This window comes from Sus scrofa, chromosome 10 (genome assembly GCF_000003025.6).
Source record: "Sus scrofa isolate TJ Tabasco breed Duroc chromosome 10, Sscrofa11.1, whole genome shotgun sequence".
Taxonomy (NCBI): domain Eukaryota; kingdom Metazoa; phylum Chordata; class Mammalia; order Artiodactyla; family Suidae; genus Sus; species Sus scrofa.
The window spans coordinates 64458850-64478676 of NC_010452.4; the positions used below are offsets into that span (position 1 = coordinate 64458850).

The 19827-nt window shown below is 42.5% G+C and overlaps 1 protein-coding gene across 11 annotated transcripts in view; it reads left to right on the forward strand.

Annotated features, from left to right (window-relative positions):
- The window catches only part of PRKCQ (protein kinase C theta), a 153941-nt gene that overhangs the window by 16262 nt on the left and 117852 nt on the right, over positions 1-19827 (forward strand). The gene's annotated exons all lie outside the window — the stretch shown is intronic.

Genomic DNA, 19827 nt, shown 5'->3' on the forward strand with positions numbered 1-19827 from the left:
AGTGTGTAACTCGGCACCGTGGCTGCGCCTAATTTAGTGACTCTGTGGAGTGTGTAACTCGGTACCCGTGGTTGTACCTAATTTAGTGACTCTGTGGAGTGTGTCACTCGGCACCGTGGCTGCACCTAATTTAGTGACTCTGTGGAGTGTGTAACTCGGTACCCGTGGTTGTACCTAATTTAGTGACTCTGTGGAGTGTATAACTCGGTACCCGTGGCTGCACCTAATTTAGTGACTCTGTGGAGTGTGTAACTCGGTACCCGTGGTTGTACCTAATTTAGTGACTCTGTGGAGTGTATAACTCGGCACCGTGGCTGCACCTAATTTAGTGACTCTGTGGAGTGTGTCACTCGGCACCCGTGGCTGCACCTAATTTAGTGACTCTGTGGAGTGTGTAACTCGGTACCCGTGGTTGTACCTAATTTAGTGACTCTGTGGAGTGTGTAACTCGGCACCCGTGGCTGCACCTAATTTAGTGACTCTGTGGAGTGTGTAACTCGGCACCCGTGGCTGCACCTAATTTAGTGACTCTGTGGAGTGTGTAACTCGGTACCCGTGGTTGTACCTAATTTAGTGACTCTGTGGAGTGTATAACTCGGTACCCGTGGCTGCACCTAATTTAGTGACTCTGTGGAGTGTATAACTCGGTACCCGTGCTTGTACCTAATTTAGTGACTCTGTGGAGTGTGTCACTCGGTACCCGTGGTTGTACCTAATTTAGTGACTCTGTGGAGTGTATAACTCAGCACCGTGGTTGTACCTAATTTAGTGACTCTGTGGAGTGTGTAACTCGGTACCCGTGGTTGTACCTAATTTAGTGACTCTGTGGAGTGTGTAACTCGGCACCCGTGGCTGCACCTAATTTAGTGACTCTGTGGAGTGTGTAACTCGGCACCGTGGCTGCACCTAATTTAGTGACTCTGTGGAGTGTGTAACTCGGCACCGTGGCTGCACCTAATTTAGTGACTCTGTGGAGTGTGTCACTCGGCAGCGTGGCTGCACCTAATTTAGGTTGAGCTCGCTCTACCTCCAAGTCTCTGATCACTTTACATCTATGAACCCACTTTAGCGGGTGCTGTGATGGTCCCCATTTTACAGATGGGGAAACAGTTTACACAGCTGGTTCAGAGTCCCAGGGCTGCTCAAGGCAGAGATCTGAACCCAGGCAGTTTGATGTCCTAGTCTGTGTTTTTCATGCTCCTCTTGGCTTAGCCTAAATTTGGCAAAATCTACTGTATCTACTGATTCATTTTTTAAAAAATGTTACCCGGCCCTGGTACTAATTCCACGAAGTGAGTTTTGAGGCTTCCTTCCCCCTTTCTATCTCAGTTACCATTTGCAGAACATTTTAATATGGCAAATTCTATCATAGATGGACACACACACACACACTCGTACTGACTTCTGTAACTTGCAAAGAGTTCTTAAGAAGAAAGTTTGTTTAATTAAAAAGGAATGAGAAATGCAGCCAGATTAACATTCTTCGGTAATAACTTTGGAGTTTGAACTTCAGCTTTAGGAGGTAGTTCTGGAAATAAGAATGGTATATTGTTAGACTGTGAGATATATTTAAATTGGGTGTGTGTGTTTCTGGAGTTCCTTTCATGGCTCAGTGGTTAATGAAGCCAACTAGAATCCATGAGGATGCAGGTTTGATCCCTGGCCTCACTCAGTGGGTTAAGGATCTGGCGTTGCCGTGAGCTGTGGTGTAGGTCACAGACATGGCTCAGATCTGGCGTTGTTGTGGCTGTGGCTTAGGCCAGTGGCTACAGCTCTGATTCAGCCCCTAGCCTTGGAAACTCCATATGCTGGTGTGGCCCCAAAAAGCAAAAAAAAAAAAAAAAAAAAAAAAAAAGTGTTTTTCAATATGTGCATGAGGTAACTTCATAATTCACTTTTTTGTCAGTGTGTTTTCATATCTGTGAATCCCTGGTAAGAGTCAAATTAAGATTCTGATCCCTTTTATGTCTCTTATTGATTAATTATTGTTATTTTGACAAGCCCCTGAAGCATGAGATTCCAGAAAGTTCTAAGTGATATCCTTATTCAGGAAAACTTTTCTTTTGCCAGTGTTTTCCAAAGGAAAAGAATTATTTTTAATCTCCAAAAACTTATATTTTTTGGGGGGGATCGGTTTGGAAAATAATCCCCAGAAATAGAATATATGTGTCCTATTTGAGCAAATGGGCAAATTTCAGAGGTTGACTATAAATAGGAAAATACAATGAATAAATAGGAAAATTAAAATAACCACTGAACTCCCATGGTGCATTGTCTTGGGAGCAGAAACCAAGTGTCTACACTTTCTGTGGCTTCTGTTTTAACCTTGCCCTTGACCCTCATGGACCCCTGCTGTGCAGTCCTCCCGGGGCAGTTTTGGGGGATTTATGGATTCAGCCCTGGACGGGGGAGGAAGCTGTGAACAGTACAGAGGACTTTATTTTTTCTTGGGAGTAGATTTCCCAGCAAATCAAAGGGTGACTGCCCTTGGAATGCTCCTTTCCGCCTGATCTCAAAATGCCCTCTGTTTCGCCACCTGCAAGTGCTCACTTTGCTTTATTCTAGTTCCTGACCTCCTGCCAAAGAGAAGTTTAAGCGACACAGATCCTCTTAAAAATGCAAGTACCGCTGAGATTTCCTTCACATGTTGAAGTGGTTTAAAAAGTAACTTAGATGAGTTCCCTGACAGTGCAGCAGGTTAAGGATCCAACGTGGTCACTGCAGCAGCTCTGGTTGCTGCTGTGGCTCGGGTTCGACCACTGACCCAGGAACTTAGACGTGCTGTGGATGCGGCAAAAAACAAAACAAACAAACAAAAAAACCAGTAACTTCAAGAAAATGGGATTTTTTTATGGAGATGAAACAGGGCTTTATTCAATCCATACATAATAATTGTTTGTTTGTATTTTATGGCCACACCTGCAGCATATGGAAGTTCCTGGGCTAAAGTCGAATTGGAGCTGCAGCTGTCACGTGTGCCACAGCCACACCGGATCCAAGCCACATCTGCAAATTACACCACAGCTCATGGCAAGGCCAGATCCTCAACCCACTGAGTGAGGCCAGGGATTGAACCCACATGCTCATGGACACTGTGTCAGTTTCTTAAGCCGCTGAGCCGGGACAAGAACTCCCACACACATTGATTGATCAAGCCCTTTATTGATCATTGATCAGTGATTAATCTAGGTCTTGGGAAAGCAGGGGAGAAAAGAGGGCCAACATCCTGGCCCTCAAGAAGCCCACTTTCTTTTGGACAAGAAAGACAAGAAGAAGGAAGCAAGATAGTTTAGATCATGGCAGAACTACACAATAACAGTAAAGAGCCAAAGAACTAGAGCCACGTTTCTGGAACCTGGCCTGCTCTTAGATTACTAAGCACTAGCTTTTTATGGAAAAAAGAGGAAAAATATCTGCTATACACTCACCACCATAAAATCATGGCGAGAAAAAACAGAGTGTGGTCATCAGGTGATACAGAAAAAGCACATCCTGTCCTTTCTTAGTCCTGAGTGATGCACGGTCCCCGTGAGGGCTGGCACGGATCCCTTGTCCTTGCTGACACCCGCCTTGGGCTTAGTGGGTGGTCCATGCGTATTTGTTGTCTAAATAGATATATGGAATCTGGCTGTTGTGACTTCATTTAGTAATGAGGATCCATGCTTCTTATTTTAAAAATCCACCACTTTTTATTGCTTCTTTCAGTTTCAGTAGGTGTAGGCAGATGCATAGAAGGAGATTGAAAGGCTCTGTAATTACTTTCCACCCACCCGCAGCCCAGGTCCCCAGGCTGTCACTCTCATTCCTCCTTTTAACTTCCACAGGGGCCACATCGGGGGAACGTGCCTCGCTGTGCTGAAGAATAGTTTACTGGAAAAGGAATAATACCACTAGTCAATTTTTAAATAGTCTTTCCCCTTTTCTTTCATCCTAAGGATGAAAAGCATCTCAAAGCATTTTTCCCTATCTTAATAATATTGAAATAAAAATAGTAAAGTGTAGAAATTTAGCAAGTGCAAAGATGAACACTTCTTTCTGGACCCCTCATTTTCAAGGCAGAGATCTTGGGTCTCAGAGGAGATATTTAGGGTGTCACAGCTGATTGATGATGGAGATGAGACCACAGGGAAGGCCTTGTGGCTTCCATTAACTCTGGCTCTAACAGCCTTAATGCGTGAGATCACCCACACCAACCTCGAAAATTCAACATCAACCTAAAGATCTCGCTTCTCCTCCTGAAACTGGGTGACAGGAGGTGTCCTCATGAGCAAAGGGGACACGATCCAGTAGATGACACTCTTCCAGCAGGCGGGGAGTTCCTGAGAACAGTTCACTCTTGCGGGCTCCCTGGAGTCAATCCATCAGCTTTCCTGTCCAAAGCACTTTCTCAGACCTATGCAGTACCCCTGATGCTTCCTTGCTAAATCAGCAGCTTAACTTATTTACCCCATATCTTTTATCTCAGTTTTCTGGTTGTATTTTATCTAAGTCATCTTTACTTTAGTTGAGCTAAAGCTGTGGTTTTGCAAATTAAATCAGTTGTGGGTTTCTGCATATATCTCCTCCATATGTTTACTAAGCTTTTTTTTCTTTAAAAAAATAACAGTATATGTCTGTTTTCATCTTACTAGTTGTGTGATGGAAGCTTTGGTTTGCTTAAGGGTCTTTAAAACAAATTCAGAACTATTTACAAGAGCATGTTTTAAGAAACCAAAATATTTTTAAATGACTGGTTTAATCTTCATCTTTAGCTAAAGTTGAATTCCCTTAAAGTTTATCAGTTTGTCCATAATGAATAAGTCAGGTGGCTTTTGAGTCTGGACTTTAGGCAAAGAGAAGGTACTTCACATTTTTCAACAAGGAAAAGATTTGGAGAGACATTCCTTATGGCTCCAGTGGAAGAGGAATAGACAGCCTGCAAAGAAAAGGGGTCAGTACTAATTAGGAATCTATTGCAATGATCTAGGGGAAAGAGCTAAAGTTCTCAAGCTAAAGGATTGAAGAGTAAAATACAGAAGAAATCATCAGATAAAATGTTTGGGTCTTGTCACACAAGAGATGGCTGTAAGAGATGAAAATAAAGGAGCACTCACAGTTGATTCCAATATTTATAGGTTGGAAGATGAAGTAGATGGTAATTCCATTGATCGAGACAAAAGAGAGAGGAGAGAGATGGGCGTTGAGGAAAAGGAAGGATTCGTATTTATCTTGGCTGTGCTTGAGGAGCTGGTGGAATAACAGTGGAGAGGTTGGCATGGAGTTAAAGGTATGGGACAGAAGGACGTGCAAGTTCCGGTCCAAAAGATGTACTTTGTGAAGTTACCGCTAATTAGAGGGTCAACAAAGCCATCAACATGGGTGAGGTTAGCCAGAAAGGAGTCAGGACAAAAGCTGGACATGTTCCATAAATTTAGGAAAAGGAAGTGGAACCATCCAAGGAGCCTGAAGCTCGGCCACAGAGAGGGAAAAACAAAAGGAGGGAGAGAGGGGAGTCAGCCGTGTTTGTGTGACATCAAGGAGGAAGACCAAGATGAGGCAGTGGATCTGGAAACTGGGCAGAGCAAGGGCAGCAAAGTGGTGGGCAGCAGAAGCCAAGTGGCAGAGGATAGAGAAGCTGATGGAAGGTGGGGAAGGGAAGCTTCCTGGGGAAGGAGAAGCCCCCAGGCCACATCTGCAGGAGAAGTGAAGTCAGATGTGGTCAGAGGATGGGACACATGATGGAGGGGAGAGGCTGAAGCCACAAGGATGATGAGGTGGAGGGAAAGAATAGGTCAGGGATGTGGCCAGGGCTGCAGTCACACACAGGGCATTCGGGCAGGGGAGGTGGAGAAGAGGTAAGCCGAACCAGAGGGGATGGAGTTGAACAAATTCATGTCATGTGGCTTCCAGGTTCTCGTTAAAATAAATAAGCTCATCTGCTAAAAAAGAAGGCAGAGTTGTGGTTTCAGAGAATAAGGAGAAAAAGCGTGGAACAGTCTGTCTAGGAAGCAGGAAAGGAAACAGATGAGGAATGAGATTTCAAGAATATTTATGATTGTTGGCAAATTTGGGAATACATTATTGGTTGCTTTTTATTGTGGTAAAAATATACATAGCATGTCATTTACTGTTTTAACCGTTTTAAGTGTATGATTTGGTGGCATTAATCAGATTCACCATGTTGTGCAGCCGTCACCACGACCAATTTCCAGAACTTTTTCATCATCCCAAACAAATTCTGAACACACTAAGCAGTAAGGCCCTGATACTCCCATCATGCCCTGGTAATCATTATTCTCCTGTGTTTGTGAATTTGCCTGTTTATATATCTCATAGTGTTGGTTGGTTTTAAAGCATAAAGTAAGAGGAGATAACAAGAAGATAGTAATTCTAACTATAATGTTTCATAAATAAAGAGGTCATTCTTAAACCATACCCTCTCTTTATGTTTTTGTGCAGTTTTTCTTGTTGATTTCCAGTCATATAGCATTGTGGTTGGAAAAGATGCTTGACATGATTTCAGTTTTCTAGTTACCAAGGCTTGATTTGTAGCCCAGGATGTGATCAGTCTTAGAGAATGTTCCATGTGCACTTGAGAAGAATGTGTAATCTGTTGCTTTTGGATGGAATGTCCTATAAATATCTATTAAGTCCATCTGGTCTAATGCTTCATTCAGGGCCTGTGTTTCCTTACTGATTTTCTGTCTGAATGGTCTGTCCATTGCTGTAAAGGGGGGTGTTAAAGTCCCCCACTGTTACTGTGTTGTTGTTGATTTGTCCTTTTAAGGATGTTAGAGGTTGCCTTATATATTGTGGTGAACCTATGTTGGGTGCATAGATACTTAAAATTGTTGTATCTTCTTCTTGGATTGATCCTTTGATCATTATGTAATGTCCTTCCTTGTCTCTTAAAACGTTCTTCATTTTAAGGTCTATTTTGTCTGATGTGGGTATTGCTACTCCAGCTTTCTTTTGATTCCCGTTTGCATGGAATATTTCCTTCCATCCAAATCATACCCTCTATTTAATCCACTTAAAAAATATCACTGTAATGTTATAAAATTGGTTTAATATACTATTCTTTTTTTAATACTTAATGAGTTTTATTACTTTTATAGATGTACAACCAAATTAATCTATGACTCTTAAAGCAAATCAAATTTACTTTGGAACCCCTTAAATGCCACTTCGATGCTTATTTTTGATATACGTGCACAACAATCGATGTCTTTTTCTCCCCTCCAAATGACAGCACAGAATTGCAGTTTGGTAAATATTCTTCTGTCTAGCAATCTGTTTCAGAGGATTGCTTTATCCATCTCAATTTATATTGTCTGAGAGAGAAGTTCCCCAAAGTAGCCTGTAGATGCATCACTCAGAGAGGTTTTACCTCTACGATATGCAAACAAATAACTACTCTGCTTTAATGTCCATTCTAGGTAACATGACAGATTTACTTCTCAAGAGGGGATTCAAATAAATCATGATGGCATTGGATTTGATTTTGGGGGTGGGTTGCCTTTTTTTTTTTTTTTTTCTGAGCACCTTGCTTTGGGATCATAGGTCCCAAGCTAGGGAGTGAACCTGGACCACAGCAGTAAAAATGCCAGGTTCTAACTACCAGAGCACCAGGGAACTCTCAGGACCCAGTTATTTTTAATGGAAATAATTTTTCTTCCCAATAAAAGTGAATTCTAATGAGATGTAGTGGAAGGAGTCTCGGATATTGCAGTCATCTTCCAGCAAAAGGTGACCAGATCCAGATGTGCCTCTTCCTCTAGCAGCATAGAGTGGCTGTGCCCTTACTCGATGCCTTCTAAATTTAGGGTTCTCAATGGAAATGTCATCAGCCACAGCATTTCTCGTGAAGCTAGCTACCCCCTCCAAATATCGCTGACCAAGCTATCAGAAAGGGGAACTTTTCCACATCATTTCCCTACCCCAGTCTTACCCTTCCTGTCCAATTCCAGTGCCCAGCTCTGAGCCCCATTTCTCCATGGAGTTTTCTCTCTTTGGAACTGCAATTCCTTCAGAAATCCTTGCGGACTTCACCTATTTGCCTCTGTTGCTTTGTGTGTGTCATGTACCCAAAGAGACTGGAATCTTCTTGAAGACAGTGTTTTCATCCATAGACTCATGAGCTATCACCACCTTACCCATGAGGACATGGGACCCAGGAGGTGACGTATGTGCCCTGAAGTCACCCAGCTGAATTCAGCACATGGTGGAACTGGCTGTTGAAGTGGATGGAGAGAGAGAGAGGTGTGTTTCTTCCCTAGAATTACTTGAATGAGCTCTGCCAGAATTTGTCTTTGAGAGTGTTTTTTTTTTTGGGGGGGGGGAGGTTTGCTTTGTTTTGTTTTACTATTTCTACTGCTAAGAAGCACCGTTTTTTGTTCTGAAGACCTTCCTCCAGATAAAAGATACAATTCCATACTATTAGTTATAGTTCAAATTTTTTTTTTTTTGTCTTTTTGCTATTTCTTGGGCCGCTCCTGTGGCATATGGAGGTTCCCAGGCTAGGGGTCTAATCGGAGCTATAACCGCTGGCCTACACCACAACCACAGCAACATGGGATCCGAGCCGCATCTGCAACCTGCCCCACAGCAAAGCCGGATCCTTAACCCACAGAGCAAGGGCAGGGATTGAACCCGAAACCTCATGGTTCCTAGTCGGATTCGTTAACCACTGCACCATGACGGGAACTCCTAGTTATAGTTCAAAATTTTTAAAGTTATAGTCACATTTCCCATGTCCTAGAGATAACCTTGATGAAACTTTTCAAGTTCATTTTTATTTATTTTTTGGCTGTGCCTGTGGCATGTGGAAGATCTCGGTCCAGGAATCGAACCCACCCCACAGCAGTGACCCCAGCCACTGCAATGACAAATGCCAGATCCTTAACCCACTGTACCACAAGGAAACTCCTAGAGGGCTTTTTTAAAGAACTTTGCTACTATCATAATTTTTCCTTTTTTAAATTGGAATATAGTTGCTTTACAATGTTGTGTTAGTTTCAGGTGTACAGCAAAGCGAGTCAGTTATATGTGTACATGTATTCATTCTTTTCAGATTCTTTCCCCTCATAGGTTATTACAGAATTTTGAGTAGAGTTCCCTGTGCTATACAGTAGGTCCTTATTAGTTATCTATTTTATATATAGTAGTGTATATATGTTAATCCCAAACTCTTAATTTATCACCCTCCATGTTTTCCCTTTGGTAACCATAAGTTTGTTTTTGAAATCTGGAAGAAAAAAAAAAAGGAGTTCCCATTGTGGCTCAGTGGAAACGAATCAGACTAGCATCTATGAGGACATAGGTTCAATCCCTGGCCCTGCTCAGTGGCTTAAAGACCCCAGCGTTGCTGTGATCTGGCATTGCTGTGACTATGGTGTAGGTCGGCAGCTACAGTTCCAGTTCAACCCCTAGCTGGGGAACCTCCATACGCTGTGGGTGCAGCCCCAAAAAGACAAAAAAAAAAAAAAAAGAAAGAAAAAAATCTGTGAGTCTATGTTTTATAAAAAGTGCATTTGTATCATTTTTGTACATATTCCACATTGAAGTGACGTCATATGATATTTGTCTCTCTCTGACTTACTTCACTTAGTATGGTAGCCTCTCAGCCCATCCATGTTGCTGCATGTGGCATTATTCTTTTTGTGGCCGAATCATTGTGTACATGTACTACGTCTTTATTCCATTCCTCTGTCAGTGGACATTTAGGTTGTTTCCATGTCTTGGCTATTGGGAATAGTGCTGCTATGAACATTGGGGTGCATGTATCTTTTTGAATTATGGTTTTCTAAGGATAGATGCCCGGGAGTGCGATTGCTGGATCATATGATAGTTATATTTTTTGTTTTTTAAGGAACTCCCATACTGTTCTCCAATAGTGATTGTACCAATTTACATTCCACCAACAGTGTAGGAGGGTTCCTTTTTCTCCTCACCCTCTCTATCATTTATTGTTTGTAGACTTTTTGATGATGGCTGTTCTGACTGGTGTGAGCTGATACCTCATTGTAGTTTGGATTTGCATTTCTCTAATAATTAGTGATGTTGAGCATCTTTCCATGTGTTTTTTGCCCGTCTGTATGCCTTCACTGGAGAAATGTCTGTTTAGATCTTCTGTCCATTTTTTGATTGGGTTATTTTTGTTGTTGTTCGTTGGATTCCGTTTGCCAGTATTTTGTTGGGGACTTTTGTGTCTATGTTCATCAGTGATCTTGGTCTGGTAACTTTATTTTTTGTGGTATCTTTTTCTGGTTTTGGTATCAGGGTGATGGTGGCATCATAGAATGAGCTTGGGAATGTTCCTTCCTCTGCAGCTTTTTGGAAGAGTTTCAGAAGAATAGGTGTTAACTCTTCTCCAAATGTTTGATGGAATTTACCTATGAAGCCATTTGGTCCCGGACTTTTGTTGTTGAAAGTTTTTAACTCACTGTTTCAATTCCAGTACTTGTGATTGGTCTGTTCATATTATGTATTTCTTATTGGTTTAGTCTTGGAAGATTGTACCTTTCTAAAAATTTTTTCCATTTCTTCTAGGTTGTCCATTTATTTGCATATAGTTGTTTGTAGTAGTCTCTTATGATCTTTTGCATTTCTGTAGTGTCAGTTTTAACGTATCCTTTTTCATTTCTAATTTTGACTTGAGTCCTCTCCCTTTTTTTCTTGATGAATCTGGTTAAAGATTTATTACTTTTGTTTATCTTTTCAGAGAGCTAACTTTCAGTTTCATTGATCTTTTCTATTGGTTTTTTTAGTCTCTTTCATGTATTCATGCTCTCTAGTCTTTATAATTTCTTTCCTTATACTAACTTTAGGTTTTACTTTTTCTTCTTTCTTTAGTTGCTTTAGGTTTATGGTTAGGTTGTTTGGGACTCTTGTTTCCTGAGATAAGACTGCATTGCTGTGAACTTCCCTCTTAGAACTGTTTTTGCTACATCCCAGAGGTTTGGGATCGTTGTGTTTTAGTTGTCATTTGTCTCTAGGTATTTTTGATCTGTGATTTCTTCAGTGATGCATTGGTTGTTTAGTAACATTGTTTAGCCTCCACATGTTTGTGTTTTTTACAGTTTTTTTGTAATCGATTTCTAATTTCATAGCATTGTGGTTGGAAAAGATGTTTGATATGATTGCAATTTTTAAATCTTAGAGAGCAGTTTGGCAATAACTACTATAGTTGAGGATGTCTATACACCAAAACCCTATAGTTCTACTACTTTGCACATATTATGCGCAAACATATGCCAAAAGAGATACCTGCAGGTGTTTGTAACCGCATGAGTAATAAAAGAAAAAAAATTGAATACTGACATAACATAAAAATTTTTGTAGTCTGTTTACTTTAATGAAATTCTAAGGAACAATGATTCTCAAAGTGTGGTCTAGAGACCCCCTTGGGATTCTGGAGACTCAGGACATTCCCATGTCAAAACTCACTTAATAGCTCAACTAAGACCTCTTTCACTTTTTCACTCTCATTCAGTACAGTGGAGTTTTGCAGAGCCTGCATGTTATAATAGCAATAGACTGAATGCAGAAATAGGTGCAGGAGCCAACTGTCTTCTATTAAGCCAGACATCAAAGAGATGTGCAAAAATGCAAAACAGTGCCACTCTTCTCATAGTTTTTTAATTGAAAAATATGATAATCATAAAATATGTTGCATATGTTAACATGTATATAATGGATTTGATTCTTATTTTAAATTAATATATGTATTCAAATTTTTCTCAGTGTTTTTTTCTGATATGGCATATGTTAATTTAACCCACTTAAACCAAAGCTCTTCAGCGTCTTCATTAATTGGTAAGAAGGTAAATGAATCCTAAGGCTAAAAAGTTTGAGAACTACCGCTATAGAATGATGAAAATGAATAAATCGAGACTACGTATATCAAGAAGAATGAATCTGGAAGTTCTTGTCTTGGCTCAGCAGTAACAAACCTGACTAGTATCCACGAAGTTGTAGGTTCGATCCTTGGCCTTGCTCAGTGGGTTAAGTATCTGGTATTGCCGTGAACTGTGATGTAGTTTGCAGATGTGGCTCGGATTCCACACTGCTGTGGCTGCGGTGTAGGCCGGCAGTTGCAGCTCCTATTCGACACCTAGCCTGGGAACTTCCATATGCCACAGATGCAGCCAAAAAAAAAAAAAAAGTGACTCTCACAAACATAGTAAATGGAGTTGCAAAAGGATATAAAGACGAGTTATTTTTCAGCTGCACATGCAGGATGTTTAAGTTCCTGGGCCAGAGATGGAACCTGCGCTGCAGCTGCAGCAACACCAGGTCCTTGACCCACTGTGCCACAGGGAAACTTCCAAAATATAAACAACAATTTCTGTTGAGTTTTAAAGCCAGTAAAATATGCTATATTATAATAGATATGGACATACAGATGTTTATTACATGTATAAAACATGATAGAAATAATAAACTCCAGGAGTTCCCATTGTGGCTCAGTGGAAACAAATCTGCCTAGTATCCATGAGGATGCAGGTTTGATCCCTGGCCTCGCTCAGTGGGTTAAGGATCTGGTGTTGCCGTGGCTGTGGTGTAGGCAGGCAGCTGCAGTTCCAATTTGACCCCTAGCCTGGGAACTTCCATATGCTGCAAGTGCGGTCCTAAAAAAAATAAAAATAGAAAAGACAAAAAGAAATGATAAACTCCAGAGTCTGGATATTAGTTCTCTTGGTGGGTGGTAGAGCATGAAAGGGAACTCAGTTGAGGAGGACGTTGGAAACTTCAAATACACTAGTTAGGTTTTCTTTTTTAGGTGGAATTGTAGGTATGGAATGTTCCTCAGGTTGTTTTTTATGTTCTGAATGCCTGAAATGTTTTATAGCATAACTAAAAAACAGTCGCTGTGTGCAACTCAATAATTACAACAAACAAAGAGTTCCCCTTAGACAATGGACAAAGAACTTGAAATTTCTCCAAAGATGATATGCAAGTGGCCGAGAAGTATATAAAAAGATGTTCAGCCATTAGAAAAATGCAAATTAATCCTACAACAAGATATCCCCTCATACCCGTTATGAAGGCTACTATCGAAAACAAAATAGCAAGTTTTGCTGAGGACATGGAGAAATGGGAATCCTTGTACACTGTTGCTGGGAATGTAAAGTGGCACTGCCACTGTGAAAAGCAATACATCAGGTCCTCAAAAAAATTACGGGTAGAATTGCAGTATGATCCAATAGTCCCACCAGTGGGTAATTCATCCACAAGAAAGCAGCATCTCAAAGAGAGATTTGCACACCCATGTTTATAGCAGTTCTATTCACAGTAGCCAATAGGTGGAAATAACCCAATAGCCACTGATGGATGAATGGAAAAAATACCATGTGACATTTTAAAACATGGAATACTATTTGGCCCGAAAAAGGAAGGGAACCCTTCAATTTAAAGAAGCAAGGATATTCTGACATACGCTGTAACATGGGGCTGAATAATATTCTCCTTTAATAGACTTTGCTGCTTCCTCTCTAAAAGGGGATCAGTGGCTCATTCTGCGAAGGTTGATGAGAATTTAATGGGACCGTGAAAAATGATGGCCAGTACCTAGCACAGTACTTCGGCCTATGATGTGTGCTCATTTCTCTCTGTTCCCTTTCTAAATTATAAATTTCTTGAGGGCAGGTATAAGAAATACGCTCTTCTCGTTCACCTAGTTCCTTATCATCGCGTAGTAGAGTGCAGTAATTGTGCTCCTCTTTAATTGAACTGGAGCCTCTCCTTATCGAGTAGATTAAAGATCTGCTCCCAGGGTCCCAGCACTATAATAGTGATTGTCTGTTCCACACTTTCCTGCTGCTCTCCTCACAAGCCCCACCGCCAATAAGTCAATAACGCGAGGAACACAACAGCAGACCCTGTCGCTCAGGAAAACAAAGTGGATGGAATACATTGCGGGGCTTGGATCTGTGGAACACTTGTCTGATCAATGCAGACATTGAGGACACGCTGAAAGAATTCAATCACGAGTCAAGACCCAGTTTTCTGTTATCTTAATTTGTGATCCTCCTTTGGCCTGAGTCAATGAAAGTTATTCGCAGAGGAGTTAATTATAGCATTGCATCGGTCCTTGCTGTGGCCAGTTTATTCAGTGGTCATTGTGTGATTAAATGGGCAGACTGGTACTCAAGGTGACAGTGTGACCTGTGGTTAAAGAGAATCTGGAGTGGAGTTGATTTTTACTGGAAACGTACAGCCATCCACAAACTTTCCGGAGGAGACAGCAGATAGATACGGAAATTGCTCAAAGCTACGACTGTGACACTTCCACTTCTCTCACATTGATTTTCCCCACTGTTTTCTTAAACCGCTGTCTGACACTCTCCCCAAATGGTAACTTAATACAGGAGTTGTTTGTCTTGAGACTGTCTCTTTTCTTTAATATGAACTAATGACTCCATCTCCAATTCGTAGTCGAAGTGTGCTCAGAGAGAGAAGTCAAGGGTTTTCTTTTCTTTTTTTTTTTTTTGAAATCCGACACTTTCTTTTCCTTTTGGGGCATACCTTCGGGATATGGAAGTTCCTGGTTCAGGGATCAAATCAGAGCTGCAGCTGCAGCCTATGTTGTATCTGTAGCCGTGGCGGATCCTTAACCCAAGGGGTTGGACTGAGGACCCACCCCGAGCCACCGTAGAGACAATGTTGGATCCTTAACCACTGTGCTACCGTGGGAACTCCTGAAATCCTATATTTTATTGAATGAATCCTGCCTATCTAGACTGACGGAGCAATGAGTATTAGTATATTATGTGGCGGTTAATATGACCACTCTATAGTCTCTTAAGAAAAGCCAAATGGGCAATTTGTGAATATTTTATTCAGCACCTCAAATAATATAGCTTTCCAAATGTTCTGAAGGTAAATGTGTCATTTGTGTCACAAAACAGGCTTCTGGCTGTTCTAGAACCAAACATGACATAGCTCAGGGCGGCCAACCCCATAATGGATCGGAAAATAAAGGAATGCTTGCGTTATGCTAAACTGAACCCAGAGAGCAAGATAATTGATAGGTTTTTTTTGGGGGGGGTTTCTAAAAATAAAGGTGAAACCTAGTATTATATAAACAAACTTATTCTTGTTGTCCTTCCCAGAATCTGGTCCTTAATCTTTACACGGGACCTTCCTGGGAGATGGAGTGGGTTAGCTACGAGGCAGCAGTTACTCTGGGGACAGATACAGCACTGCTAGATGTTCTGGTCACGGGTGGAGCGGGTAGGGGGGCAGAAGTGCCTCTGATCCTTAGATCTGTCCTGCATATAACAGTAAAGTAGAAATGAATGTGGTTCTGCCTTTCTTCCAGAAGATACAGATGTTGCAACTGTGTTGTATTTCTAACTAAGGAAAGTCAGTGTGAATTAGTGAGATGTTTGTTAGAATACATTGTTTTAATTACCTTTGATTCACTGGGCGGGGGGGACACAAGGTAAATAAAATAGTTAAAAATAGGTTGTCTGGGGGCACTCACCCTTAAGAAGTGGGAACTGGCTGCCTGGTCTAGTGGAAAGGTCTCTCAGATGCAGAATCCTGGCTGCTTTCCTTTCTAGCTGAGAATCCCAGTGTGAAATGCTTAACCTTTTGCCCAGTTTCATCTGTGAAGTCAGGAGGACAGTTTCTGCTGTGCAGAGCTGCTGTGGGCCTTCTTTTAGAGCACACAGTCCAGCACAGAGCAGGTGCTCCATCAATAGAAACTAATCCCAATATGTCTCACTCACATTTGAATTGTAAAAATCTGTCACACACGGAAACACCTCCACTCAGGACTCAAAATAGTCTTGGTATATAGCAAACATTCACCCAACGTGTTTCCCAAAGGTAACTTTCAGCCTCTCACTTCCTTGTGGGATTTTTGTACCCATCCCAAATGCATCAGGGATGGGGGGTAGACTATTACAGAGGCGTTCGGTTTCCTGTAGTAAGACAAAGTGATACATGATACCGTCAGTGTTACTTACCTAAGGGGGAAATGGAAATTCGCTTTAGAGTGACAAGTGAACCATCTGGAAAAATGGTGACCCTTTTAGCATTATGGACCTAGAGGTGACTTTTTCCCTGCCCATGACGGGAAAGGACGCTGCTTTCTAGTCTCAACAACCGCCCGCACAAAGTGTAGGACAAACACGATCTCTGTCATCTCACCCAGGGAAGGATGTGCTTGAAGAATGAAGGACAGGAGGGGGACATGGTGTCCGCCAGGTGTGGCCGTGCTGGTCTTCCTGCCAGCACCGGCGTGGTCTTCTCTGGAGAACAGCCCCACCGGGCACCAGAGGGGCCCTGTGAGAAAGCTGCTCCTTTAGGAGTGAGTTTATTTCATCATCAATGACAGTGTTTTAAGTGTCTGGAGGTGTGTGTTTGCTTTGCTTATGTAACCACAAAACAGCGGTTAGTTTCTCTCTAATAGATAAGAGTGACAGAAGTTGCTGTCACCTTTAAGACGATGTATGCAGTCTGGTTCTGAGAATGAACTGGGTGAGTTGAGTCACGACAAACCTAGCTCGTACTTTTTCCTCTCGGCCTTTTCCCAGCACCACCCTTCCCCGTGTCATTTCTCTCCTCTGTTTGGGGATAGAAAGAAAGCAGAGAGGGCTGGGCAGCGTGTGCCTGCCAGGCTGGTGGTACTTTTAGATGCCTGGGCTCCACCTGTGGGATTTTTCCTTTTCTTTTTAAAACTCAGCGCAGCAGGGTGTGTGCACACCAATTACTGAGCACGCAGGATCCTGGGAACTACTGTGTGGAAGGCATGACTCTTTAAAAGACCGTGGCGGGAGCTGGCCGCCTCCCTGCCAGGCGTTTAAAGGGCTTTGCTCTCCTGGGGAGAAGAGCTGACTTTCTAACCCAGGACTCATCTTAGAGCTAAAGGTACTCTCTGGAGGAAAAGGGAAAGGACATTTTGGCCGTGGAGTTTCCCACTAACTTTGGGACCATCAGCACACAATCAGAAAAAGAAACCTTTGCAGTTTTTTATTTATTTATTTATTTTATTTTATTTATTTATTTTTTTGTCTTTGTTGTTGTTGTTGTTGTTGCTATTTCTTGGGCTGCTCCTGAGGCATATGGAGGTTCCCAGGCTAGGGGTCGAATCGGAGCTGTAGCCACCGGCCTACGCCAGAGCCACAGCAACGCGGGATCCGAGCCGCGTCTGCAACCTACACCACAGCTCACGGCAACGCCGGATCGTTAACCCACTGAGCAAGGGCAGGGACCGAACCCGCAACCTCATGGTTCCTAGTTGGATTCGTTAACCACTGCACCAGGACGGGAACTCCCTTTACAGTTTTTAAAAACTTTTTTTGTGTTTTTAGGGCCACACCCACAGCATATGGAGGTTCCCAGGCTAGGGGCTGAACTGGAGCTATCGCTGCCAGCTGGCAGCACAGCCATAGCAACGCCAGATCCCAGCTGCATCTGCGAGCGACACCACAGCTCATGGCAACACCAGACCCTTAACCCACTGAGCGGGGCCAGGGATCAAACCTGCGTTCTCCTCATGGATACTAGTCAGATTTGTTTCTGCTGAGCCACTATGGGAACTCCTACAGTTGTTTCATTGTATTATATTTGGCAGAAACAATGAAAAGAATGTGCACTTCGCTTTGAATATGTTCCACCTTATGGATTATGCATTTTTGCGGTATTCCAAGGAATACTGAAGAAGCAATGATGTAGGTATAGCCCTTATCACCCCATTCTTTTTAGATAAGGAATTTGAGGCACCAAGTGGGCAAGTGACCTTCCGACCTAAATGTCTTTGACTTTAAGCTGATCTTCTGACTCCCACTCGTGCCCCCATGTGCTGCAATCGGGTGTCCGAAAATGGGTGGGAAGGCTCCACCGACAACCCTGCTGCTGCATTGCACTCAAATGCTGCTCTGGTTTTAGAATGAGAGAGGTTAATTCTGAAGTTACAGGTGCCGGGCTCTTGATCCCTGTGGTTTTCTAGCAGGGCTGCATGTTCTTCTTTTATTGATTCCACTGAATGAAAGTATTCCGAGGAGGAAGCACCCATCCCTGGTGCTCTGTGAGAACTTACTGTGTGAATGGCATCGTCCAGCAGATCCTGTGTGACTCGCATAACATCAGAGGGCAAGGATGTGTCTCTAAGACTGCAGGTTTCTGTCTTTAGATGCATTGGCTTCAGCAAAAGAGTGAGCACAGCTAGCAAGACTGGGTGCCGGGGACTAAAATAGATGGGAGAGCTGAGTCTCTCCCCCTCATTTCACAGTCAGAGACACTGAGACCCACAGAGAGGGAGCGAGTTTCCCATTTCCTTGCACTTTGCTGGCCTCTTCATTCGTAGAAGACAAGAGCTGATGGTAGCAGGAACCGTTGTCCCCTTGCGTGGTCCCGACTCTGATGGAGGGTCAGGAAGACGTTGAAAATAGGTTTCTCCCCTCGGCCTTAAACATAATGTTACATAAATCCCCATTGGGTGCAGCATTTTCATAAGTTCATATAGAAATCAGATGCTATTGGAAGAACAGGGAAGAAAATCATTTGCCGTTTGAACAGGAATACTTTGGAGAAAAGAGCGAATAGAAGCTGATACTTCATGTGGACAAGAGAAAGCTCGGAGGTGCTTTTCACATGTAACATTAATACCAAGACCGTTAGAAACGGGGTCCTCCCTAGCAGTGTTCTGATCTTCATTGAAAAGAGAGAAATAGGCTTGTAATAGAGCGGGACGTTTTCTGTTGAGCTATTTTATTTTTAAAGTGGTAATCAGAAGGACTCAGCATAGACTTACTAGCTTCATGCCACACTCAGCTAATTCCATTTTTATAGTTACCAGATGAGTGGAATACTAGACAGAGAACATTTTGATTTCCATAAAATATTTAACGGGATGTCTTATAACATTCTGAATAAAACTATGGAAAATGCTGAGGGAGCAGCAGTTCATTTCAGATTCAACAAAGAGATGTCTTTAGTGGCAGATCATTGAAGTCTGTGCTTGATTCTGTCCTAGTCATCAGTAGCTGTGGAAGTAAATGGCCATAGTGAAGACTCAGAAGTCAGGCCAGGAGTTCCCATTGTGGCACAGCAGATTGAGGACCCAGTGTTGTCTCTGTGAGGATGCAGGTTCGATCCCTGGCCTCGCTCAGTGGGTTAAAGATCCTGAGTTGCCACAAGCTACAACGTAGATCGCAGATGTGGCTCAGATCTGGCATTGCTGTGGCTGTGGTGTAGGCCAGTAGCTATAGCTCCGACCTGACCCCTGACCTGGGAACTTCCATATGCCACAGGTGCAGCCCCAAAAGAAAAAAAAGCATAGGACTGTCGTAGCTCAGTGCACATTTGAGGGTTCGTGGTATTCTCTAGAAAGAAATTTTATGCAATTAGTGATTCATAGTGCTAAACCGAAAGATTATCCAAAGGGTCGGTATATGTAAATTTAGAAAAATCAGCACATCCTCAGAGGTGTAGAAAACCCACCATCCTCTGAGTTCTGGCATGTGTTACTTTATTCACTGATGAGTCCTAAAGTTATAGTAAGACAGGATAATTTGGATCGACAGGAAGGAAATGGGGGCTCTAATGATTAAACTCACCAATACTTCTTCCCTAGTGCTAGAGAGCCATAACTCCACACTTAGCTGTGTCTCTTTATGAAAAGTAAATGAAAAGTACTGCTGTTTCAGGCCATGTAGAAGTGGAGTTAAAAGTTGACAGCCTAGAACCCGAATGACGAGGTTCAGTGTGAGTGCAGCTCGCACTCACTGGAGTGGTGGGGAGGGCACTGTATGGTTGGACCCATTCGCCGTGCAGCTCGCACTCGCCGGAGTGGTGGGGAGGCACCGTATGGTTGGACCCGTTCGCCGTGGTGCC